Here is a 27,493-nt window from a genome sequence, read left to right on the forward strand (position 1 = left end):
AAAAAGACATGTATATTTTTAATGTTTATTCATTTTTGAGAGAGAGAGAGAGAGAGAGAGAGAGAGAGAGAGAGCATGAGCAGGGGAGGGGCAGAGAGAGAGAGGGAGACACAGAATCTGAAGAAGGCTCCAGGCTCTGAGCTGTCAGCAAAAAGCCTGACGCGGGGCTTGAACTCACAAACCGCGAGATCATGACATGAGCAACCCAGGGGCCCTGAAAAAGACATAATTAAACAAAAAAATTATTGAATGAGTTATTGATGGAAGTGAAACTGAAGGCCACCTGTAGCCAAACCAGATGGCAAGCCAGGAGGAGCAAAGTGCCAGTCCGAAAGACCGAGTGAGGGAGGGAAAGGCAAATCCCAGTGTGCCCTTCCTTCTCCACCGCCCCCCACCCCACTTCCCCGCCCTCCACCTCTCCTGCCCACATACACGCCTTTTCTCTGAAACCCTTCTCACCCTCCTAGGCTCACATACACCTACACCTACACACCTGCCAGCCTCAACTCAGACTTCACCTCCACCAGGAAGCTTCTGTGATAGAGGTTACAGCTCACACTAGAGCCCAGGGGAGGGACCAAGGTGGTGAGTCGGGGCAGCAGGGAGGAGGTCAGTGTGGCTGGAGTGGAGCTGGGGGGAGCTGGAGGAAAGAGATCAGAGGTAATCTGATCAGGGAGGGTGATCACAGAAGGCCTTATGGATCATAGTAAGGCTTTTACTCGAATGAGGTGGGAGCCACGGGTATTTTGAGGGACACCGGCTGGCTTAGGATTCCTTTGCTTCTGGAGAGTGGTTGGTGACAGCAGAAGCAAGAAGCGACACCCTCAATCAGAATTGGGGCGCCTGGGTGGCTCAGTCGGTTAAGCGTCCGACTTCGGCTCAGGTCACGATCTCGCGGTCCGTGAGTTCGAGCCCCGCGTCGGGCTCTGTGCTGACTGCTCAGAGCCTGGAGCCTGTTTCAGATTCTGTGTCTCCCTCTCTCTCTGACCCTCCCCCGTTCATGCTCTGTCTCTCTCTGTCTCAAAAATAAATAAACGTTAAAAAAAAAATTAAAAAAAAAAAAGAATTAATTGGCGATGTACCCAGACCACATGCGTGAGCTCCTTCGACCAAGCGAAAGCCTTTATTTCTTCTGTTTTATGTTCCAGTTGACTATAAGCAGGTGTGAAGCACGGTGGTTAAGACCAAGGGCTCTGGAGGCTGGCCTCTGGGTTGAAGCCCAGTCTCCCCCATCAAATAGTCCGGTGTTGTTTCGTTCGTTGGAACTTCAGGGTTTTTCATCTGTAAAATGGGGTTGATAAATTGTATTGACCCCCACAGACTTTTGAGGATTAAATGAGTCAATCTACATTAAAGGATGCCAAGAGCATAGTGAGTGCCCAGTAAATATTAGCTATTATTAAAAAGCGTCTGTCTGCATGACTGTAACCAGAATTTCTCAGGAACTCTGTATTGATTTAAACAGGTACACTGAGGCAGCCCTCAGGGGAAGCTGTATGGAGAGTCAATTCTCTACTCACTGCAGAAGGTCTCCCTACCTCCCTCCTTTACCTCCCTCTCTTCCCCCTTCCCCTCTAACCCTTCCTCCCCCTTCTCCCCCGGGTTTGTTCTGATTCTTGTACCAGGTTCCTGCAGACTCTTTACCTGTTAACACTCCCAAATAACTCCATCCAGCAATCCACGCGTCTCTGGACAGGTGGAGAGACTGATGGAGCCATTCAGTCACACGGTGGAGGGGCTGGCGGGGCCTCAGAGCCCTTGTCTCATGCGCATTAAGGTAAAGAAATGGAGGAACAGAATGGTTAAGCCGCCACTTCCTGCACGAGTTAGGAACAGAACCGGGGCAGAAATACAAGTTTCCTCTCTCCAGGGCTGAGGTACTTTTGTTTCCTTTTATAAATTTCTCATTACACAAGTAAAGCAGTCTCCTCATTAAAAAAAAAAAAAAAAAATGCAGGTGAGGGGCACCTGGGTGGCTCAGTGGTTAAGCATCCGACTTCTGCTCAGGTCAAGATCTCCCGGTTTGTGAGTTCGAGCCCCGTGTCGGGCTCTGTGCAGACAGCTCGGAGCCCAGAGCCTGCTTCCGATTCTGTGTCTCCCTCTCTCTCTGACCTTCCCCCCATTTGCAATCCTTGTGTGTATCTCTCTCTCTCTCAAAACTAAACAAACATTAAAAAATAAAAATAAAAAAATGCAGGTAAGTGTGAAAAATGTCTTTAATGATCACCCTGTGCCATCTGCTAGCATCTTTATCCAAAGCACCCATTCCCACGACCTACCACCCGCTGGAACAAAACCCCCAAGAGGGCAGGGAGTTGGGTCCATTGTATCCACAGCTGAGGTCCCAGTGTAAGGATAGTGCCTGGCACAGAGTAAGTGCTCAATAAACACCTGCTCAAAGAATAAACGATATTCTTCAATCCTTCCTCTCTCCATGTCAGGGTAATTGCTATTATCAATTTGACTTTTTTTTTTTTTTTATTCCAAGTTAGTTATTGCATATGCAGTAGTTTCCCTCAGTTTGGCTTTTTTTTTTTTTTTTTTTTTACCCATCCAGACCAGCACCATCCGATAGAATGTACTAAAGTGATGGAGATATTCTATACCTGCACCGTCCAATATGCTAGCCGCTAGCCACTGGCCACATGAAGCTACCGAGCCCTTGAAGGGTGGCTGATACCACTGAGGAGCTGAATTTTAAATTTTAGTTAATTTTAATGACTTTACATTTAAATGTAAATAGCTGCCCGTGGCTAGTGACAGCTGTAGCAGACTACTGCTCTTCAAGATGGGTTTCCTGTGCATTTGCACATGTACGTTACCGATAGACGGCTTTGCATTTTTGTGTTTTGCGTAAGTTTTCAGGCTTTTTGTATCCTTCTGCTTCTTGGTTTTTGTTTTTTGTGTTTTTCTGGCTGAACACTAGATTTTAGAAGTTTTTCCTATCAGGCCACACAGCTCTGCCTCACTCTCTTTTAACTGCTGCACAGGATTCTATAGTGTGGATGTGCCATAATTGGTTCAGCCATTTCCTACTGAGAGATATTTAGATGGTTTTCAATCCGTCACTATTAAAAGTCACGCTGCAATGAATATTACTATCCATATCTTCCTGGGCATAAAAATGACCTTTCTCTTTTGAAAATTAACAATACTAGTTATTGTTATAATAATAACTGCTTGTACTTATTCAGCCTTTATTATATGCCAGGCATTGTACTGAACCTTTTCCTTGTATTAAATGATTCAAATCCTATTTCAGTCTGATGAGGGAGGTTTTGTTATTCTCTCTGCTGTACAGATGCAGAAACTGGGCACAGAGAGGTTCAGTAATTTTCCCCAAGTCACACAGCCAGTGAATGGCAGAGCCAGGATGTGAGCTCAAGGAGTTGCCTCCAGAGTTGCACATCCAGTCTCAGTTTTCCTAGCCCCTGCAAACTACTCTGCAAAGGGCAGGGAGGTTGTGCCAGTGTCCACACAGCCACGGGTCCTTCCCACCAGGGTGAAATGTCACCCTAGGGATCTCTTTTCTGGGATGAGACCCTGGGATCCTCATTCTAGGGTCAGTCACACATCCCTGGAAACTGGAAACCTGGCGGGGCCACGCTGCTATTTGGGTCTGTCTGGGCAGCAGCAAACTCCTGCTGATATGCCCTGGGTCTTCCTCCCAGGCTGCTGTGAGCTCCGAGCGGTACGGAGACAACAGCAAGAGAGAGACAGTGCTAGCAGCCGGCAGACTTACGCAATCCGCTGATACAGGCCGACTGGCTGATTGGAAACAAACAGGAAAGGAGTCAGGCAGAGCTTCCTGGAATCCAGGTCTGGGAGCTGCCGAAAGCAGGCCTCTTCTCTTAGGAACAATTGAATGTCACTGGGGTAACTGAACTCTGCTGGCAACAGAGGCCTCCTGCCCACGGCCTCACAGAGCGGCCTGTGTGAGCCAGGCCGGGCTCCAGAGGAAAAAAGGGCCTGGCAAAGTGCCCTGTGAGGCCATCTGAGGAGACACTGCAGTCTCTCACGCTGGACCGGCCTCTGCTGTAGCCAGGCTGACGGGCCACAGGCGTGGGGATTCCCAGGGCGAGTCTCAGGCACAGAGACAGCTCTCGGGGAGGGCCCTAGCCCAGTGGCCAGGCCCTGAGCTCAGGAGGCAGGACGCCTGAAAAGCAGAGACAGTAGGTATCCGCTCTACCACCCAGCTGTCTTTATGTGAGAACCGCTGTTATCATGCCAAACACAGGGCAGGAAGTGCAGTGGCTTCAGACATTTCTGGAACTGGCATCTGAAAAGTCACCTGGAATTGTGGCATCTGTATTCTGTGTTCCTTTACCACTCTGCCCACAGATTCCTTCATCTCTGCTCTCTGCTTCTCCTCCCTCTCTCTCTCCTTCCCCAAGCCCATGACCAACTATGGCTGCCTCACAGCACCTGAGGGTGCACCCATCCCGTAAGCAACAGCTCACGAAAATCACTAGATCATAACCCCAAAATCTCAGGAGAGAGGATCCAGTTGGCTCAGTTAATCAGGTCCCCGTCTTTATCCAGTCAACTCCGGCTGGAGGGTAGGGTTGTGCATTTGTAAGCATGACTCCCTAGGGCGTCCACACCTGTTCCAAAGAGAGGGGGTCACCATGGACTGGCCCAACCCCATGTAATGTGCCCGTGATGCTCTGTACCTGAAGGAGACAATCCACAGAGAGATGGGAGCCAAGTTGCAGAAGCTGTGCCAGCAGCCAGGAATTTGTTTCCTCGGGACGAGACCGAGTCCTGCCTCTGGGGAAAGGCTGAGGCTGCCTGCCAGAGCACAGGACCCAGCTGTTGGGTGGGGCTCTGCAGGGCCCAGAGGAGCATCCTACCAGAGCCTCATTCCAGCAGGAAGCCACAAGAACATCTGCAGGAAACCGAAATCATGACAATATAAAATGGTGCTACGAGCAATCCTTAGTCAGTGGTACGGCAGGCTTCGGGCAGGTATTGTACACGCTTCACATTTTTAATCCTCACAAGGATACAATAGAGTAGGTCTCATGCTTATTTACAGAACACTTGTCGAATGACTTAGCACTAACTGATCACTTGTCTCCTTTGTCCATTTAGTCCTTCAATCACTCCGTGAACGGATATTTAACGGAAGTCAACTCTATGCCAGACATGTGTGTTGCTGGGTGTTGGGGCCACAGTGGAGAGCAAAAATGATCCTGCCCTCACAAAGGCTGGAGCCTCTGAAGGACCGATAGCCACTAAGTAGCCATAGAGGGAAGGGAACAGCATCCTAGCACAGGGAAGAACATGTGCTAAGGCCCCGTAGGGGGAGGGAGGGTGTGAGGCAGCAGGAATGCTGTTAGACTAATGTAAACCAGGTAGACAGAGAAACAAGCAATTTACGACAGCTAACTCTCTGAGCCCTTACGATCCCGTGAGATTGTTTTTAATCTTACTTTGAGAGGAAGAAGAGAGGGCGAGAGAGAAAGAGAGAAAGAATCCCAAGCAGGCTACACACACTGTCAGCACAGTGCCCAGCGTGGGGCTCGATCTTACGAACCATGAGATCATGGCCTGAGCCCAAATCACGAGTCAGACCCTTAACTGATGAGCCACCCAAGCATCTCAATCCTGTGAGATTTTTTAAAATATCACTTTGAGGATGAGGAAACTGAGGCACAGAGAAGGTAAGTAACCTGCCCAAGAACACACAGCTCCATCAGCAGTGGGAGAACCGGGGTTAGAACCCAGGCCTCTTCGACTGGAATCCCAAGCAGCTCTAATCTTTAGTAAAGAAGGAGACATTCATCCAGTGGGAGCAGGTGTGTAGTCTGGGGGCCCTCCAGGACTATTTTTATTTGCAGCTGTAGCCACAGGATTTGTGGTTTCCATAACAGAGGGGAGAAGAGTGCATACAGCCTTTCTCAGCCACAGACAGGAATCCTTTCAGGCCCTTATTGATATTCGGCTGCAGGAGATGCCACAGGGAGACACGCGGACGAGCCAGCCCAGGGAGAGGAAGTGAGGAGACCGGCATTCATCCTGGAGGGGCCCGTTTCCCTTTCCATTAGGGGAGAGTCTGTTAGAATGGAAGGAGCTTGGACTCTGCAGCCGGGCCAGCCAGCGTCTGTTTCAAATGACAGCCCCTGCCACCCACATGCTGTGTGGCCTTAGGCGAGTTACATCAGAGCCTCCATTTATTTCCTTGTACAAGCAGGATAAAAGGACCCAAAAAAAGTAAGCCTCTCTGTCTCTCTTCCTTCCCTATCCCACTTCACCCGGTCCCCCACCCCAGAATGTATGCATCATTGCTAGGTTCGTATGTCACCTTCCAGGTAAATTTTAAACCAGAGATACATGGATAGATAGATGATAGATAGATAGATAGATAGATAGATAGATGTACACCTATATATAATATATAGGGGCGCCTGGGGGGCTCAGTCAGTTGAGCGTCCAACTTCGGCTCAGGTCATGATCTCACAGCTTGTGAGTTCAAGCCCTGCGTCAGGTTCTGTGCTGACAGCTCGGAGCCTGGAGCCTGCTTTGGATTCTGCGTCTCCCTCTCTTTCTACGCCTAACCCTCCCTTACTGAACACCTGGTTGCTCAATCCCAAAGGCTCATTAGAATCACTCTCGATTTCTCTCTTTCACTCACTTGTTACATCCCGTCCAACAACCAGTCCTGCCTGGCTTTCCTGTAAACCCAGAGGTAGATCTGCCAAGAAGTGGATGAAGCATGAGTTCAGCACCCCTCAACTGGACAGCCCCTTTCAGTGTGGGCACAGCGTCTTGTGATTCTGTAACACCTGCCAAGGGAAGGTGTTAGAACTACAGCCATCAAGACCACTGTCTCTCCAGCTCCCCTCCCCCCGCCCATTCCCTACCTCAGTGTCAGGTGACATGGGAGAGCCTTGGGCACTTGGAGGGATCCGCTAAAAAAAGCTGAACTGGGGAGTCCACTCAGTGGGGTTTAGTGGACGTGATCACGAAGCTGTCCGTCTCTTTTAAGCACAGTGGAGGTATGGCCTGCCGTCCTGGCATAGCAGTGGCGTTCGGGACACTCTTATAGCCCACGTACCGACTCACCTAATACAGAGACACAAAGGTGCAGGGACAGATGTCATACCTCTAAGGAGGATGCAGCAGAGGGACAGAAAGAATCTGGATCTTCGACGATATCGTTACTTTCCCAAAAGAACCAACTCTGAAAGTGTTCTATGAAAAGTCATACATTTGTACGTTAGATATTGGTTTTTTGGGATTTTTTTTTTGTTTTTTAATTAAAAAATTTTTTTTTACATTTATTTATTTTTGAGAGACAGAGCACAAGTGGGGGAGGGGCAGAGAGAAAGGGAGACACAGAATCCGAAGCAGGCTCCAGGCTCTGAGCCGTCAGCACAGAGCCCCACGGGGGGCGTGAACCCACCAACCGTGAGATCATGACCTGAGCTGAAGTCGGACGCCTAACCGACTGAGCCACCCAGGAGCCCTGGTTGGATAGTGTTTTGTACTTAGAGCCAAATCATCTCAATAGATACAATGATATATGCTTATATACATCTAAGGTTTACCTGGAAGGGGATGTGCAAAACTGGAATCCCTAGATGCCTCCTGGGATGGGGACAGGAGTCAGTGGGAAGCAGATGAGGGGGGAGACTCACGTTTCCCGGATATTTTTATTCTGCTTGAATTTTGTTTACTTTGGGTCAGCTTTTCCTATCTCAAGAACTAGAAAATAAAACTTCAAAAGTCAGTGGAACACTTGAATTTTACATTTCTTTTAGTGTATGAAATAAATAAATTTAATCTGACAAGACTGGTCCTTGCTGAAATAGTCTCCAAGAGGCTGTTAGGATGGTGAAAGAAGAAATGTTGACAAGTTCAGTTACTTAAGGGTCAGAAGGTGATCTGGGACCCAGCACGCAAAGCTCAAGGGACATTCAGAATTTTTCCCGCCTGCTTTCCCGCCACTGAGCAGCTCAGCCAACCCAGCCTGATGTTCCCAAGGATTTCCAGGAAACTAACACCGGCCACACCCCTGGGAAGTTCTTTTGAATGACTGTTTCAAATGCATCAGGCTCCTTCCTTTTTAAAGACAGTAGAGAAAATGTTGCTGACTAGCCAAGGAACCTGGAAGATGGTTTTGCCATCTGTTTTAGAAGTCAAGGGGTGGAATTTTTTTTCAAGGTCACACAAAGTCAATAGATGCCAGGAGGGAGTCATCAAGGATTTCCCCGTCTGCCTGTGTGTACTTGGCCCCTTCCTGTTCCCGGTTTGCCCAGGGTTCCTTATCTCCTCCAAGAGGCTTCCCTGATTTTCAATGTTAGCAAGGGGAGGACCTGTATGAAAAAATGACCTTGACATTCAAAGTCCATGAGTCCAGAGAACAGCTGCATTCTATAGCCCCTTTTGTGGAGATTTACAGTGCATAATAGATGAAAGTCTCTGGAAAGTTCTGTTGTAAAGAAAACCACCTAAAAAAATTTTTTTTTCCTCATCAATAAAATGAGGACACTAAAAGGACCCATCTCACGGAGTTGTCATGAGGATTGAGAGCACAAGTCCACAACCTCTTATCAGAAATCAGTGTTTCAAATTTTAGATATTTCTAGATTTTAGAAAAGCCATGTTGTCTATGTTCCACATATTTTAGAGCCATCCCATAATCAAACATATTGATATGAAACGGATTCACATGAAAAGGGTTTGACAAGATTATAAATAACCTCAGATCAGCTCAGGGTTTGCTCCCAAATGAGTTTGGGGTGCCAAATTTGTGGGAAACTGTTGGTTTTCACAATTGTAGATAAAGGAATGGGGGCTTAGAACAAAAATAATTACTAACATTTATTGAGCATTTGTTTGTTTATTCATTTATTTATTTTAAAGATTTTCTTTTTTTTTTTTAATTTTTTTTCAACGTTTTTTATTTATTTTTGGGACAGAGAGAGACAGAGCATGAACGGGGGAGGGGCAGAGAGAGAGGGAGAACAAAAATAATTACTAACATTTATTGAGCATTTGTTTGTTTATTCATTTATTTTAAAGATTTTCTTTTTTTTTTTTTAATTTTTTTTTCAACGTTTTTTATTTTTGGGACAGAGAGAGACAGAGCATGAACGGGGGAGGGGCAGAGAGAGAGGGAGACACAGAATCGGAAACAGGCTCCAGGCTCCGAGCCATCAGCCCGGAGTCTGACGCGGGTCTCGAACTCACGGACCACGAGATCGTGACCTGGCTGAAGTCGGACGCTTAACCGACTGCGCCACCCAGGCGCCCCTTAAAGATTTTCTTTTTAAACAATCTCAACACCCAGCGTGGGGCTCCAACTCAGAACCCCGAGATCAAGAGTCCCATGCTCCACCAACCGAGCCAGCCAGGCTCTCCCTTGAGCATTTGTTTGAGTCAGGCAATGTTCCGAGCACTTCCCATTTAAAGAAGTGAATCCACAGGACCCCAAGTGATAGATAGATACTATTGTATCACCCCATTAGGCAGAGGAGAAGACTGAGGCATACAGGAGCTAAGGAACTCACTCAAGCAGCAGAGCTGGGATTAAATGAGATTATGAATACGAATGGTTTATCACAGTGCCTGGCACATAATCACCATTCCATCAATGGTGGCTATTTTTACCTTACTAATATCATCGTCATCGATGGTGGAAGAATTATGATTGATTCTCATCTTCTTCTCTGCACATGTGAAATTTCCCATTTTGCTATGATGAAAATACTCTATGTGTGAGAAAAAATGGTTTTCTAAAGGTGAAACTCAATTTCTGAATTGAGCCTAATCTCTCAATGGTTCTTCTGATTCCTTCTGTCAAACTTGATGCTGCCCCTGGGCAGAAATGGATTGGTCACCTCAAATTTGACTTCTTTGGGCATAGCCAGGCCAGACACTGGGCACCCTATGACAGTCCTGGAGGGGCACAGCTTCAAGAACTTGCTAGTTGCCTGTGAAGAGCGCAGCGAGCTGACAGCCTCCAGCTGCGACGTCTTAAGGATCTGTCTCAACTTTCAAGCCAAGGCCATGACCTTCCTGAGTTGCCCCAGGTCAATGACTGAGTATGGCGGGACACCAGGGCTGGCCATCTCGCCCAGCGTGGGGCTCCTCTAACCAACGATCTTTGCTCCGGGGCCCCCCGTGGAGTTGACAAGGACTTTGCGGACCTGCATTGAAGTGAGCCCCCCTTGATCAATTCTGTTTTCTCTCGTATTTATTTTTCACAAGCAGAACACCTCTCCTACCTTCTACAAACCTCACTCCGTCTGACACACTGCCCCTTGCTACCCCAGAGGCATTCCCACCCCGCTTCCACATCTTCCCTGCCCAGAGAACCTTGATTTGGGGCCCAGCTAAGGGGTAGAAATCCCTTGATCTTTGGAGGGTGGCTGGCTCTCCAGCCCCAGCAGATAAATCATGACCCATCTTAAGTAAAAGTGAGCATTCTCCTTAAGCAATGATTGGTCCAGAATGGGCATATGATCCGGCTCTCAGCCAATGAAAGGTCAGGGGAAATCTGAGGATCCACTTCATTAATAATATAGAGCTTCAAGGGGGTGAAAGCCTTTTGTCCCCCCATCCCTTCCTTCCTGCTTTGATCGGTGTCCTGTGATCAAACGTTCCATGATGCAGCAGTAGCTGGGATGAGCATGAGTCTGAGGCCAAAAGCCAACCACTGGAGATGATGTAGCGGAAGGATAAGCCTGGGTCCTTGACACATCAAAACGACTCTGGAGCTGCCGACCTCCAGACTTTTTGTTATAAAGGATAATTCCACCTCTTCTTCGGTTAAGCCACGGTCAGTCAGGCATGCTGTCACTTGCAGTTGAAAATATCGTAACCGGTGCGGTCACTTTCCCCATGCTCTATTGCCCAGATTGCCTGGGGAAATAGAAGGAAAGGAAGGAGAAGGAAGGAAACCAAAGTTAGCAAACCCTCGGAAGATGCAGGGCTCAGGGTTGCCGTAGAGGTATTTGGGCTTTTCCTGGAAGGGCGACATCAGAAAATCCTCCCATCTCCAAGTTGCTAACACCTCTGTATGACACGTCCCTCCCCCTGCTTCAAATCCTTCCATGACTTCCCGTTGCTCCCAGGACAGAGTTCAAACTCCTTGTTATAAAGACCTGCAAGCACCCTGGCATCGCCCTGACCCTCTTTATCTCATACTTAGGCTCCAGTCAGACTGATCTACTTTTAGCCCTCCAATATCCGATTTCACCTCTAGGCATTTGCATGTGCTAATTCCTCTGCTCTTTCCCCATTTCAACTGGCTCTCTCTTTACTATTTAGGTCTCAGCTCAAACGTTGTCTACTCCAGGAAGACTTCCTTGATTTCTAGACCGGATCCAGTAAACCCTTGCATCGCTCATTGTACCTTATGTTTGCTTCTATTAAAACACTCACTAAGGGGTGCCCGGCTGGCTCAATTTGGAAGAGCAAGCGACTCTTGACGCCAGGGTTGTGAGTTCGAGCCCCATAACGGGTGTAGAGATGATGAAAACAAATGAACTTAAAAAAAGAAACACTTGTCAGACCAGTTTTGTAGTTGTTCTGTTCTCATGATTGGAGAACTTGTCTTTGCTTTCCACTATTCCACTCCTAGCTAGTCCTGCTGGCCAAAAGCTGTCTTAGGCCCAGGCAGACTCACAGAGGTAACTACTTCCCGTAGATCTCTCCATTAACTCCCTACAGAGCCTGACGTGGGGCTTGAACTCACAGACCGAGAGATCACGACCTGAGCTGAAGTCGGACGCTCAACCAACAGAGCCACCCAGGCGCCCCAAGAAATATTGTTTTTTATTTTTTTTTTATTTTATTTTTTTTTTTTTTATTTTTTTTTTCAACGTTTTTTATTTATTTTTGGGACAGACAGAGACAGAGCATGAACGGGGGAGGGGCAGAGAGAGAGGGAGACACAGAATCGGAAACAGGCTCCAGGCTCCGAGCCATCAGCCCAGAGCCTGACGCGGGGCTCGAACTCACGGACCGCGAGATCGTGACCTGGCTGAAGTCGGACTCTTAACCGACTGCGCCACCCAGGCGCCCAAGAAATATTGTTTTTTAAAAAAGAGAGTGAGACAAGGGGGTGGGGAGAGTATTATTCAAAAATTTCAAAGTCACACAAGACAAAGAAAGACCGATGCTCCAGATGAAAGGAAATTAAAGAGACATGACAACTAAATGCAATATCTGACCCTAAACGGACTGGTTCTTGTGCTGGAGGAGAAAAAACACTTTAGGACATTTTTGGATCAATTAGCAAAATTGTATATTATTGTATATAATTGTATATTATTGGAATTAGTAAAATTTGTATATTATTGGAATGCAAATGGTAGAAAAGGTAGATTAAAGATTTTTTATCAATAATTTTAAAGTATGAAGATTGAGGGGCGCCTGGCTGGCTCCGTTGGTGGAGCACGTGACTCTTGATCTCGGAGTCGTGAGTTCAAGCCCCACGTTGGGCATAGAGATTACTTAAAAATAAAACGTTAAAAGGAGCGCCTGGGTGGCTCAGTCGGTTAAGCGTCTGACTCTTGATTTCAGCTCTGTTCATGGTCTCACAGTTCGTAGGATCGAACCCCATGTAACACAGCCTGCTTGGGATTTTTCTCTCTCCCTCTCTCTCTGCCCCTCTCCTGCTCATGCTTTCTCTTAGGTGTTCTTTGTCCCATTTTTATTCATCCAACTCTTCTGTAGGTTTGATATTATTAACAAATAAAAAAAAATTCAACACAAAAATTACAACGTTAGAGGCCAAACTCCTAGGTTAGCCCCGTCTTACCCTCTACATGGTCAACGCTTGCACAGGGCTTCAGGAAACCTTCAGACTAACAAGGAAGTTTACACAATCCAGCCCATAGTGGTGGGGTCCTGATGAATTATTAATGCTTATTCAGCTGCAAGAGCTTCACGAGGAAAGAGTCAAAGAGGAAAGTGGGAGAAGCCTGACCGGCTGTAGAACCAGAACAATCTCAGAGAAGTGGCAGCCTTTTTTGTTCTGCCTTCTGTGCTTTAAACTTCTAAAGTCTGCAGGTGGATCCGTTAGGGCACGTTTGGGCTGCAGGTAACCTGACACTCAGGAGAGCCTTAAATGTCGATCTTTATTATCTCAGGTAACAATAAGTCAGTAAGTAAAATGTTTTGGGACTGGGAACTTCAGCATCTCAGTATTAGGGCAACGAGTCAGTTTCTTGAGGATTCCCTCGGCCATTCCCTTAGAGTCTCAAAGTAAGTGCTGTAGCTCCAAAAGTCACGTCCTAGTACAACCGTGTCCAAAGAATGGAGGAATATATGTATGAAAGAAAAGGGGTTGGGGAGAAAACTTGTCTCTTTTAACAGAAAGGAGAATCCTACCCAGAAGCCCTCAGCACACTACCCCTGCTGCCTCGTTGGCCAGGATTAGGTCCCATGCTTACCCCAAGACTAGGTCAAAGGGAGACAGGATTCCCATGCTGGCTTAGACCAAACAGAATTCATCCTCTGGGCCTTGCACACTGCTCCTTGGTCCCGCAAAATTCGGTTCTGATGGCCAGGAAGAAGGGAAAAGAAGCAATCAACAGAGCCTGCTTTATGGTTTTGGTTATTTCCTGAGTAGGAGCCTAATATTCTCCTTTTGTGATCTGAACCAAAGAATAACTTGGAGCCACAAGGGTGCCAAGAAGCCCAGAGCCCTCAAGATACATGGCCTACACCAGGGACTCCACACTGACCACAACCGGCCCTGCCTGTCCAGAATTCATTCCCCCACGTTTGCACACACCGCTCAGTACTTCTTCAGGGAACTTCCTCTCCCTGTGTCCAGGTGGGGCCATCCCTACCCCAACAGTCATGTGACCAGACCTGGACAATCTGAATGTCACCTTCCTTTGGTGACAGTGACTGGTTCAGAGACAGACCATGTCCTAAGTTAGTCCAATCCGAGTGGATGCTGGAACTACAGTAGGGTTTTCAGGAAATGACCCTCCTTTTCCCACCGGACTTGTACCCAGCAGAACGCAGGCCTGGAGCCCCACTTGCCATCTTGTCAAGAGGAGTCTGACAACGGAGCCAACGCACTGAAGAGAAAAGGCAAGAGATGGCAAGAGACTGTCTGGCGACCTCATCTGAGTTCGTGAATCCAGCTAGGCCTAAAGCCAGAACTCTTCGGTTACTTCAGCCAATAAACTGCCTCTTTTGCATAAGCCAGTTTCGAAAGGGTTTTCTTCACTTAAATAAAGGAGTCCTAAGTTTCTTAACCTTTGGAGAAGCGTGTTTGAAAGACAAATTCCCGGGTCTGGTCCTCAAAGGTTTTGACTGAGTCCCCCCGGGGCTGGGGCCTGAGACTCCACTTTGGAACGAGGTCCTCCAAGGCCCCCCCTCGAAGGTGGTCCCGCTCACCACAATCTGAGACTCTAGGACCTTGGGGAAGGACGGCCTGTTTTCCTAACTGGGGGTAAAAGGAAACCCAGATCTTTCGATCACAAAGTCCAGCTACCTTCTTGGCACAGAGTCGGGGAAATACCTTTCATTCTTTCCCAATGACTCTGGAGTTGAGGAAATGAAAAGTAGTTGATTTCTCAAACAGGTTATTCCGCCACCTTGAACGTTGGTAACTCCCCTTGCTCCACGATGTTGCTAAAGCGACTCAGAACACTCAGGCAAGAACGATTTCCCGGCCAAACCCAGGGACTGCAAACCCTGTCACTTGAGGGCCAGATAGGGAGGGCAAACCCGAGGAGATATGGGAAATAGGCCTGCCTGTGGGGAGCGGGAGAGCTCAGGATGGACCAGGCTAATAGACGGCACTTAAAATTATACACTGCGCTGGAACCAGGGATGCACTAAGGCCACCTGGATCTGATTTCGCTTCCTCAGCTCAGCACCAGCATCCTCGGAGGCGGCTTCATCCTCAGAGAACACCGGCCCCCAACCTAACGTCCCAAGGGTTTGGGGACCGCAGCAGAAAAAGGTTCATGTTCCCAATCGTCTCGGTAGAAGTCCAGGAAGAAGCTGTCATTGGCCTGGTTGGGGGTCACGTGACGACCCCTGAGCCAATCGCTGTAGCCAAAGAGGTATGGTGGTGTGATTGGTCAGCTCCGAGTCATGTGCTCATCCCTGGAGTTGGGGGATGGGGTCGGTCTCGTTTTAACCGCAGAGACGGAGACCCGGAAGTGGGGGAGAGAGTCGCGTGCCTTAGCTTGGGTTCCCGCACGAGGAGACCCTGACACAAAGATCTCGAGTACAAGTAGATTACTTGGGAGACGATCCCAGGTGGCACCATTTGGAGCTTGAGGGAATGAGACAGGGAAAAGAAGGCAGTCGATGGAGGGTGTGTTTTCACACGGGTTACTACTATAGTCAATCGGAGCTTAATCCCATCGGGGAACTCTGGGAGCCAGCATAGAACGTATGCCTCAGAGTTATCCCATTTTAGGGTTGAAAGCGCTAAGAGGTTTAGCTACCAGCGCCTGTCGATCCTTGTTGGAGAGCTGCTCCCACTGGCGTTAACTGCCAATTGCATAATTTTAAGTATGCAAGAGCAAACTGGTCCCTGGTGACCTAAGAAAGTCCTCGAACATGGACTGTTAGAACAGCGGCTAGGTCAGGAGATTGGAAATGGGCAGTTCGAGCAGAGTGACCAGCCACCCCAGTTGGGGACAAGAAGGGTTCTGGTCAATGGTAAAACCCAACTGCGGGATTTGTGGCCAATCCCACGTCGCCTGAGACCCCAACTCCAGTTTGAGAAGTTTATCCTCTGTACTGTCTCCTCTTCCTAACAACCTTCTCTTTCCCTGTATCAACTCCTCTTTGGCTAAAAGACGGCCGGGGCTCCTGCCTGTGCTCTGTCCTCGTTGTTGGACCTCCTCGGCCCCCAGCTGTGCCCTGCCTCCTGGGAACCCCAGTGATGCCAGAAGCTCTGTCCAGCTCCCCAAATCCCCCATGTCCTACCATTTTGTTTTCCGATCATCTCAGCCCTGGGAGTCCAGGGCTTGCAGAGCTAAAAAGGAAGGATCAGAGTAGAGAAGGCACGTGCCGGTGTTTCTCACGGAAACAAAGTCAGGACTCAAACTCCTGGCCCAGGTGTTTCCCTCTGTACCCCTCAAAATCCTTAGTGTCTGTCATTCAGCTAACTAGACATTTCTCCAGAGCTGAGATAAAATCCTCCCACATGCCCCTGTGCTCAGCAGGGGGCAGAGGGCATGGCGTGTAATGTGGTCTCAAGAAACACTCTGCAGAATACCTCTAGGGTCCTCTTCCCTCTAGCTCCCAAATGATCTCAGGGACTGCTCGACTTGTCCAAACACAAGTTATCCCTTCCGTTCCCCAAGCCTGTCCCCCACCACCCCAGACAGCTGGAGGTGGCTTTTAGTGTTTGTTTATTTATTTAGTTATTTTGGAGAGAGAGAGGCAGAGAGCAAGCAGGGGAGGGGCAGAGAGGAAGACAGGAGACGAATCCCAAGCAGGTTCTGTGCTGCCACCACAGAGCCCAATGCGGGGCTTGAACTTGCAAACAATGAGATTTTGACCTGAGCTGAAATCAAGAGTCAGAAGCCCAACCGACTGAAGTACTCAGGCGCCCCTGGAGGTGGCTTTTACCCCAATAACAACAGGATCCTGGAGAAACTGGAGTTTCTCAACATCTGCACTATCGACATTTGGGGACAAATGACATTGGGGGGTATCCTGTCCTGTGCCCTGGGGGATGTGGAGCAGCATCGTTTGGCCTCCACCTACTAGATGCCCCCACTATTGTGATGATCGCAAATGTCCCTGACACTGCCAGATGTCCCCTAGGAGACAAAGTCACCGCTGGTTGAGGACCACTGATAGAGACCATGGATGTTTCCTGACTATTCTATGAAGGATAGCCATAAGCAACTGAGAGAATACGGTCATTTTCATCGAGCTGTAGATACCATGTACGTAACAACCTCGAGCCCGTCACACAAACGCAGCTTGCAGTGAAGGCTCTGGCAACCGCTGTCCGCCAGTTGGCTTCTCCCAGTGGGTCACACACAGATTCTGGCACCGGGGCCACCAGCCGCCTCCTCCCCACCCCAACACACGCGCAGCACACACAGAACAATGGAGCCCTCTTTGGCTCTCTGAGCTACTCCACACACCCACTTAGCTCTATTTTCCTGCGCCGGAGAAGGTCTCTAGGTTGTGGGCAACTGTGTTTATGCTAAGGCAATAGAATGGTCTCCCTGGCCTCCAACTTCATGGCCCATTAATACATTTAACCTGAGTTTTTTGACCTTGGCACTATTGACACTTAGGGCTGGATAATTCTCTGTTGTAGGGGGCCATCCTGTGCCCTGAAGGATGTCCGGCAGCATCCTTGGCCTGTACCCACCAGATGCCAGGAGCACCCTCCCCCCATTATGACAACCAACAATGTTTCTAGACATTACTGCGTGTCGTTTGGGTTACAAATTCACCTCCAGTTGAGACCCCTTGTCAATCTGTCCTGCAAACGCTAAGGTTCATAATATCACCATCACTTTACAGATGAAGAAACCAGGGTATGGATAGGAAGGGATAGACAGGAAGACTTGCCTAAGCGGTAAAGGGCAAAGTCAAGGATTAGCGTTAATGTCCCAAACCAGTGATTACCAAATTCTCCAACTGATAAAAGCCTCGTTAACCGAAGTCCCAGACCCACCCAGACCCAATGCCTCTGAACTTTTAGGGATGCAGCGGGCAGTTCTGTATTTCCCAGCTATACAAGCCAGACATCAGCAACCCCCAGAAAACAGCAGTTCTCAATATGCCACGGCTCCCGTCCTCCGTCCTTACAGCTTTTCTCCTCATATGCACCCCCAATGTGTTGACATTACCTTGCTTATCAAACAAAACCTGCTTCTAATGTAATCACTCATACATATTCCAAATGGGATTAGCTGGATTAGCAAACTGAGTTAATAACTGTCACTCATTGAGTGCCTATGAAAAAGTCAAAGGTGTCCCCAAACAGAGAATGAAGCCAACAGTGTGTCAAAGCACTGTTACTCTAACTTCTGCTGTATGTTGGGCCTTTTAGCTGGGTTATTTTTTTTTTTAATGTTTATTTCTGACAGAGAGAGAGAGAGAGTGAGTGGGGAGGGACAGAGAGAGAGGGAGACACAGACTCCGAAGCAGGCTCCGGGCTCTGAGCTGTCAGCACAGAGCCTGATGCAGGGCTCGAACTCGTGAGCCGCGAGGTCATGACCTGAGCCAAAGTTGGACACCCAATACCGACTGAGCCACCCAGGCACCCCTTAGCTGGGTTATTTTTAAGGCCCACAGCAAACACTGGAATGTAAGAACCATTCTCATTTTAAAGAAGAAACTGAGGCACAAAACTTTAAGTGAGATCGAGCCCAAAGCCACATACAAAGTGAGAAAAATGTCATTACCTGCCTAAACCCACCACTGGCAAGTAGATGTTATGGCATTATCGTGATTCACTTAGGCTCTATAGGATTTACATGTATATGTGCACTCAGACACAGAAAATTCTAGCTGGAGACAGGCCCAGCCTTCCTCTTAAACACATGGCCATCCAGTGTTCCCCACCCTCAAATTGAGGTTCTGTAGGCAAGAAAGAAGGGGCAGGATGGTTATCAGATAGGTACCCATCAGTGTCTCCCTCATTTTATAGATGGGAAAGGCCCCACAGCGAGTTAATTGGCAAGACTGGACCTCGAGCTCCAGTCTGGGCCAGCAGACTCTCTGCACTGTTCCAAATGAGGCCTGAGTATCTGCTGGAGGCTGTTTCCTGGGGAACAGCAACCAGCCACTGGCCACAGGGACACACAGGAGCCCCCCTCCCCTGACAGCCCACCCCCCCCAGAGACTCTGCCCAGAATCCACCTACTTAAGGAACAGAAGGTGACCCTTTGGTCACTAGGGAACTCCTTGTCCACGTGAAGCCCTGTGAGTCATTCTCCAAGGCTCCAAAAGGACTTCCAGACAGGGGCCCATCCCAGAAAGAAATAAAACGTTGGCTCAAGGCCCAGACTTTCAGGGAAACCAGCTGGCTCACTGGGGTGGGGGCAAGGGGAGGGTCACCTTGAACTGAAGCCTAGAAAAGAACTGTTTTCTTATTCAATAATTTGCGCATCAACTATAGTTATGCCTTTATTCCTTTATTCAACACATATTATTGAGAGGGGCAAGGTAACTCCTTATACCCTTTTGAATTGTATGCGTTTGGTATTACAAAAAGCACACACTCCTTTGTTCAGCTTTGTTTTTAGTTAATTTTTAATAACAAGTGATACATAAGCACATTCTCCTTGTAACCAGCATGAGACAAGGTAACTCACACCGTGACTCACAGGTAGTCTCTTTCCAGACTTCTTTTGTGCATATCCATGCAGATCCACAGAAAAGTTTTGAATTGTTTTGTGTGTGTTTGCATGTACGTTATCATGAATTTGTTTGTAATTTAAAAAAAACAATGAAAATAGAATTTATTGAGATGCTATTATGTGCCAGGCCCATCTAGGTGCTAGAGATACCGCAGTAAACAAGGTACAGCTGCTCTGTGTGTCTAGCGGGAGATAGAGCCAAACAAAGCGATCGTTACAGTACAATCTAATAAGCGCAAAGAAAGTGGAGAAACAGGGTCTCTTGTGAAAGTCCAAAAGGGTACCCACTCCAGCCCAGGGTGTGTTCGGGTCCAGAGAGTATTCGTCGGGTGACAGAATACCCACTAACTAGTGAAAAAATATAAAGTGGAAAAAAAAAAAGAAAGAAAGGGAGGGCAATTCACTGGTTTATGAGAAATCGTGACATACAGTTGCCTTCACACATGACTGGATCCAGGGGCTCAAGTGATGTCAAAATCGACACCTCTGTTTCCTTCATCTCTCTCGTTCTCTCTCTCCACCTTTCAGCTCTGGTTTCCTCTGTTTTGGATCTACTTTCAGACAGGCTTTCTGCACTTGTTGGCAAAGATGGCCAGCGGCAATTCCAAGCCAACTCAAGTGTTCTTTGTTGCAGGAATACATGCCCATCCAGGAACCAATCACCCGTGGCCAGGGGGATGGGATATGCTGATTGGCCAGGCTCACCCAAAGAGCTGGGGGTGGGGGAGCTCTTACTGAACCCTATAGATAAGTGTAGGGGCAGGAGTGGTTCCCCAATGGGAAAGTGAGATGCTGTTTTCTGATCCAGAGGAAATCAACGTTGCAAGGTCAAGGTAAAAGATCCCCACTACTGAAAGTTTCCAGGAGAAGTTGACTTCTAAGCTGACAGGGAGAAAAGAAGCAGAAAGGGCGCATCTGGTAGAGGAAACAGCATGTACGAAGTTGTGGAGAACATTGCTTGTTCCAGAAATTGTGAGTGATTTGGTGTGACCCGTGGGTACTGTGGGAGGAGGGAGAGGAAGTGATGAGGTTAGAGAGAAAGACGGGATGCCTTGGGGGGGGGGGGAGGGGATTGCAATTTTAGCCAGGCCCCTCCCCTCCACCTCTCCACCCCCATCCCAGTCCCAGGACCATGACTCAGTCATGGGGTATTCACACTCCCCGGCTTCAAGTTTGGCACAGCTTCTACATCTTGAAAATGTGTCATCCATCAGCAGACCACATCGCCCCATTGATCCACTCTGTGGGTTCCTGAATGTCAGCTGATTGTCACAGATTAGACAACAACTCTTCCAGAGTTTCGTAAGGCAAAGGAACTCCAACTTGAAAATCAAGGGAGGATTAATACATACGACACAAGCCAGATGCATAGCACACAGATGTTCACGCAAATTTTTTGTTCAGTTGGAAAGAGGAGAATCACATTATAAGCAGGTCTACAACCACCTTTTTTTTTTTTTAAGTTTATTTATTTATTTTGAGAGAGAGAGCACAAACAGGGGAGGGGCATAGAGAGAGGGAGAGAGAGAATCCCAAGGAGGCTCCAGGCTGTCAGCATGGAACCTAGCACAGAGCTTGATCGCATGAACCGTGAGATCATGACCTGAGCCGAAATCAAGAGCCGACTGCGCAACAGACTGAACCACCCAGGTGCCCCTGCAACCACCTTTCACTGAGCTGTCCCTAACAGCTCAGGCTTCTTTCCTCCTCAGAAGAACCTTATGAGGGAAACGCTTTGGCTGTCTCCACTTCCCAGATGAGAGCAGGATTGAGGAGACTTGCCCCAAATCTCACATGCATGAGCTCTCTTTTATCCTCGCTGCGGTGCATCCCCAATTTAGAAATGGGAAAACCGAAGCCCAGAGAATTGAAACAACTTGCCAGAGTCAAACAGCAACATATGCTGCTGTGAGGAATGAAAAATGGTGCAGCCTCTGGAAAACAGTTTGGCGTTTCCTGCAAAGGTGAAACATAGCATTACTAGCCATAGCACCCAGCAACCCCACTCCCAGGTGCAAACCCAAGAATGGAAAACGTACGTCCACGCAAAAACATGCGCGTGTAGCTTTAGAGCAGTGTTATCGTAGCCAAAAGTAGAAACAAGCCAAAATGTTCAACAGCTGATGAATGAATTTCAAAAAATGTGGTCTACAGCCCCTCTGGAAAACAGTATGGAGGTTCCTCAAAAAACTAAAAATAGAACTACCCTATGACCCAGCAATTGCACTACTAGGTATTTATCCAAGAGTTTTGAAGGGGCACATGCACCCCAACATTTATGGCAGCACTATCAACAGTCACCACAGTATGGAAATGTCCAAAGAGCCAAAGTGTGGAGCCCAAATGTCCATCGACAGATAAATGGATAAAGAAGATGTGGTGTGTATGTGTGTGTGTGTGTGTGTGTGTGTGTGTGTGTATAATGGAGTATTTCTTGGTGATCAAAAAGAATGAAATCTTGCCATTTGCAACTACGTGGATGGAACTAGAGGGGGTTATGCTAAGCAAAATTAGTCAGAGAGAGACAAATATCATATGACTTCACTCATGTGGAATTGAAGACACAAAACAGATGAACGTAAGGGAAGGGAAGCAAAAAAAATGTAAAAACAGGGAGGGGGACAAAACATAAGAGACTCTTAAATACAGAGAACAAACTGAGGGTCGCTGGCTGGGTGTTGGGTGGGGGGATGGGCTAGATGGGTAAGTATCATAAGGAAGACACTTGTTGGGATGAGCACTGGGTGTTATACATAGGGGATGAATCACTGGAATCCACTCCTGAAATCATTATTGTACCAGATGTTAACTAACGTGGATGTAAATTAAAAAATAAAATTTTAAAAATCCAAAAAAGTAATATAAATACATAAACGAATGAATGAATAAAGTGGTCTATTCATAAGAGATACATGTTACAACATGGATGGATCCTAAAAACATGCTAAGTGAAGGAAAGACCCAAAGAAGCACGTATTCTATGATTCCATTTATATGAAATGTCCAGAATGGGCAAATCTCGAGAGATGGAAAGTAAATTAGTGATTGCCTGGGGCTGGGCTGGGGGGTTGGAGGGAAATGGGGAGTTACTGATGATGATGGTTTGGGGTGATGGTAAGTGTCCGTGGGATCCAGAGCCAACGGCCAGGAAAGAATTCTCGAAGACGTCTTTGGTGCAAAAAGTGATTTTATTAAAGCACAGGGACAGGATCCGTGGGCAGGAAGAGCTGCCCCAGACCCTGCAGAGAGACTGGTTATATGCTTGGGAGTTGGGGGAGGTAAAGTCCAGGGGAAGTTTCCAAAGAGATTTTCATGTGCTAAAGAAGACTCAAGGCTACAGGAAGCCTAGCCATTGTCAAGCTCAGGTTGTTTCCCTCTGGCAAATCATTACGCTTTACTCTGCCTGCCTCTAGTGTTTGTCAATGGGCTGTAGGTGGTAAGGAAATTTAATTTTATCTGCCATTTCCTTCTGCCTTTGTTTCCCACATCAACTGATAATGGTGCGAGGTTTCTCTTTAGGGTGATGATGAAAATGCTCTTTGTGGGGTGATGGCTGTGCAGCTCTGAATATATAAAAAACCACTGAAGAGTGCCCTTGACATGGGTGAACTGGATTGTATGCGAATGATACCTCAATAAAGCTGTTAAAGAAACAAGTGTGACAGGAAGGGCTATGGTTATGACCACGGCCCCTGTTTGAGTATCTGCTACTACGTACTTGACCAACAAAAGGGGAAAGAGGTAGAACGGAAAAGCTCAGACATTTCAGGTTTGGCTACATCCAGGAGTTCCAAAAAGGTCAATGGGCCTTGTCATGCTCAGATCTGCCTCGGTTGCCTCTCCTTTCAAAGAGAAGGCCTTGGTCACCCCAGGCTGCCTCACTCTTAAACATCCCTGCCACCCTGGGAAGTACTGCACAGCTTCAGTAAAGGTTTGGGGGAGGGTTCTCACTGGCCTGGCAGGGATCACCTTTGAACTACTCACTATGACCGGGACAATTTGTTGCTCTGAGGGCCTGGGGCTAGGTGACACTGTCCATCCTAGAGTCAAAAAGTATGGTCAGCCGCACTCAGACCACATGGTCAGAAGTGGGGGCAAGAGGGTCCCCAAAAGATGATTGGGGTTCTGGGCAGGTGCAAGCCACAGATGCCCACGGTACTGCGGGATCATGGACCCACAACCCAGGTGTGACTCCTGCTTCCTCCACTTGCGAGCTCTGTGACCTTGGCAAAGTACTAAACCTTTCAATGCCTCACTACCTATAAAATGGAGTTAACAGTCCTGTGTCCCTCACAGGCCCGTTCTGAGGTATAAATGAGATGAATTCAGTGACGTGCTTACAGGGGTGCCTCCCACACGATGAGCAGTCATTACAGTATCTGTTACTATCACACACGCACTGCTAAACCATCTCCGGTTACCCATGTCACTTTGGGGGACAGCAGGAAAGCAGATACTAAAAATATCAATCAAGTAGGAGTTTGAAGGCAACCGTGAAGACAGAGGAAGAGACAACCCTGAAATTTCATGGGTGACTGGCTCAAGAATGTCCACGGCGCCTTGACCTCCCCCAGCAGAGTATCTGTCATTGTTCTGTAATTGCTCAACCCCATCCCTGGAAGCTCCCTCTCTGACTCTCGGTGGTGATGGGCTCTGAAGTTCATGCAGTTTTAGAAAAAGAATACAAAGCTGTAAATATGAAATAAGAAAGTATTTATTGACAAAGAAAAAAACAGCTCGTCTCGAGTTATTGGACACTTGGAAAGTCAGGACCCTTTCTTCTGAGATCTCTTTAGGCAATTTTCAGAGAAGTGCTTCCTGACTGTACCCTAGCTGCCCTTCAGTGACCCCAGAACATTCTAGAACTCTTAACACCTCCCAGTACCGGTAAATCGTGGTAAACCTGCCTTTGGGCCCAATAACGATTTTCAATAGATGTCTGTTGAATGACTAATTGGTCAAATAGCTACACCCTGGATTTTCACAATGGACAATGCACACCCGCAGGGCTAAGAGCCATATGCTTTTTTATTTCCTTCCTTTATTCTTTCATTTAAACAATGAAAAAGTTTTTGTGAAATCTCCTCTCCTTAAAGGCAAAGGTCCTGCCCGACTGACTTCAAGGTCTTTGAAATGAGACTGACCTGGGTTATAACTTCTGATTCTGGTGAATCACCTGCCTTCTCTGAGCCTCAGGTTCCTCCTCCAAGCAATGGGCCTCATTGAAAGGAAGAAATGGGAATCATCTCAAGCATGTAATTGACTTCACACACTCCCTAGAACAAGTGTCTAATAAAGTAACTTCTGTTACATTTCACTTTTTACTGGTTTATTTGGCTAGGTCATATCTCTAAAAAGTACAAAAGGTTGAAAAGTGGGTTCTCTTCTTCCTTGTTCCTTTCCCCACCCATTTCCCCTCCTCTGACACAACCACTATTATGGGTTGCAAAAAATAGTTTCAAATTTACAGAAATGTTACAAGAATAATTTTAAGACTTCCAGTATACCCTTTACCCAGATTCACCAATTAAAAAAAAATTTTTTTTAATGTTTATGTATTTTTGAGAAAGAGAGAGAGAGCAACGGAGCACAAGCAGGGGAGGGGCAGAGAGAGAGGGAGACACAGAATCCCAAGCAGGCTTCAGGCTCTGAGCTGTCAGCCCAGAGCCCGACGCGGGGCTCGAACTCACAGACTGCGAGATCATGACCTGAGCTCGGCTGCTTAACTGACCGAGCGACCCAGGCACCCTTCCCCTGATTCACCAATTTTTAAAATATTTTGCCATGTTTGTTTTATCATCCTCTCTTTCTTCATGTGAATATTTGTATTCATTATTAATATTTATTTTCCTGAAGCATTTGAGAATAGATTACATACATTATGCACCATTTACCCCTTAAAATTTCAGCACATACTTCCTAAAACAGGATATTATTTTCTGTAACTAAGTAAGCATGGTTACCAAATTCAGGAAACTTACTTTGATACAATACTTTCATCTACCAGCCATACTCCCGTTTTGTCATCTATTGCAGTAATGTCCTTTAACATCATTATTTCCCTCTAGGACAGGACCCAGCTCAAGACCATGTTTTGCACTTAGTTATTATGTCTCTTTAGTTTCCTCTAATCTGGAATGATTCCTCAGCCTTTCTTTGTCTTCTGTGACATTAACATTTTTGAAGATTACAGCCCCATATTGCATAGAATGTTCCTCATTGTGGATTTGTCTGCTTAACATTGCTTTGTAACAAATTACCCCAAATTCCTACAGGACAGGAATTCAGAATCCTGTATTCAGAAAGAGCATGGTGGTGAAGCCTGTAATAATAAGAGACTTATTCATTCACCTGTCTGTTGATGCTGGCTGCTAGCTGGGCTTTAGCTGGGCTCTTGGTCTGGACATCCACACAGGGCATCTCCGTGTGTCCTGAGCTTCCTCACAATATGGTGGCTGGGATGAAAAGACGAGCATCCAAGTAAGAGAGAGAGAATGGAGGAAGCCATATTGCCTTTTATGACCTAGTCTTGGAGGTCATGCACTGGCTCTTTGACTGTTTTCTATTAGTCGAAGAAACTACTCTGTTCTGCATAGGTTCAAGGGCAGGGAACGTGGACTCCACTTCTGGAGGAGGTATGCCAATGTCACTTTATAAGCAAAGCATTTGGGGTGCAATTAATATTGGTGTGACCATCTTTGGAAAACACAGTCTGTTCCAGTTTGATTCAGGTTATGCATCCCTGGCTGAAATATGGTTTAAGCGGTTTGTATTTTTCTCAGGGAGTCACATGGGGAGCGACATAATGCCCCTCTCCTCTCCTTGATGATGTTGGTTTTGACGTTGATTTTGAAGGCATAGTTCTCCTTAAAACTGATACACAATCTGATTAGGGGACACGCGAACACCAATGAAATATTTGGTTCCTTATAAATTTCTCTGAGCTCTCAGATGAAGCATTCATTGATAATTTTTGCCTGAATCGGTCTGGGATGGTTTTAAAATATTATGTATATTTTTGTTCACATAAATCTACACATTCCTCCACTTTTGTTTGTTTTGTTTTCTTGTAAAGATTTATCTTGGAGTATATCCCATCGTGGTACAGTCGTTTCCAAGGTTAGCTTTCATTTTAACAATGATGGGTAAGTATACTTTTAGCGATGGTTGCTCATGCTACTTTGCTGCTTTTCCTCATGTCTCTGACCTTGATCATGTTGGATGTGCCCCACACCTCAGTCCTCAGGCATCTTCTCCTGCTGTTTCCTGGCTCGAAATAGCACCTCAACACTGACATCCTGGATGTATGTCTTCAGCCAAGACCTCCACATCCACGCCAACCTCAGTCTCTTTGGTACCACCTTCAAAACACATCCATTATCAACACTTCTCTGCTGACACCATTTCGAGCCAAACCACTCTCATTTCTCATCGGGATTGTTCCAGCAGCCTCCTTACTGGTCTCCTTGCTTTTTTCTTAATAACTTACTCTCAAACCAGTAGCTGAAGTTAAGATAGAATCAGACCACGTCCCTTCCATGCTGAAATCCCTCTAATAGCTGCCATCTCACTCCGAGGAAAAGCTGAAATCCTCCCCTTGGCCCACAAAGACCAGAGGGATCTGCACCCTGCAACTTCTCTGACTTCAGCTCCCTGCTCTCTTCTCTTGCTAGAAAGTCCTTTCTTCACATCCTCACATGGCCCATACTCTCTCCTTCTTCAAGTCTGTGCTTAAACATCACCTCCTCAAGGAGGCATTCCTGAACAAAAGTTGCAGTCCCCCCCCAACCCGACTATGTCTTGCCTTCTGTATCCCCATCTCTGCTTAATTTTTCTCCGTAGCTCTGGTCACCATCTAAACCTTCGTTAACAAATCAGCTCTGAGAGAGCAGGGACCACCTCTGCTTCAACACAGAGACGCCCCCAGTACCTAGCACAGTGCCTGGTAAGTTGATATTTATTGGTTCAGTTGATATTTATTTCATGGATGAATAAATGAATGAAGCACCTTTGTACCAAACACAAACGTGCCTACAGCCACATGCTTATTGGGTACCCAAAAAGGGTTTGAATTAATGAAATAAAGAATGGACAGCACTAATCCCACTTGTGAGATCAGTGATCTCACTGCTGTTCACAGTGACTTATTGAAATTTCCCTGTCTA

The 27,493-nt window shown here is 47.1% G+C and overlaps 1 long non-coding RNA gene across 3 annotated transcripts; it reads right to left on the reverse strand.

Moving 5' to 3' along the window:
* Positions 1-1,089: 1,089 nt before the first annotated feature.
* Positions 1,090-15,093, reverse strand: LOC132669915 (uncharacterized). 3 transcript variants are annotated; one of them, XR_009606290.3, is made up of 7 exons: positions 14,495-15,093; positions 13,410-13,515; positions 6,867-7,068; positions 6,638-6,788; positions 4,674-4,888; positions 1,645-1,757; positions 1,090-1,281 (listed from the first exon to the last, which is right to left on the reverse strand). It is a non-coding gene; the product is annotated as an uncharacterized LOC132669915 (long non-coding RNA). The 3 variants fall into 3 exon arrangements; XR_009606284.3 differs by having other exon boundaries at positions 1,645-1,762; XR_009606283.3 differs by having other exon boundaries at positions 1,645-1,817.
* Between the last annotated feature and the right edge of the window lie 12,400 nt (positions 15,094-27,493).

This window comes from Panthera onca, chromosome A3 (genome assembly GCF_046562875.1).
Source record: "Panthera onca isolate mPanOnc1 chromosome A3, mPanOnc1 haplotype 2, whole genome shotgun sequence".
NCBI lineage: Eukaryota > Metazoa > Chordata > Mammalia > Carnivora > Felidae > Panthera > Panthera onca.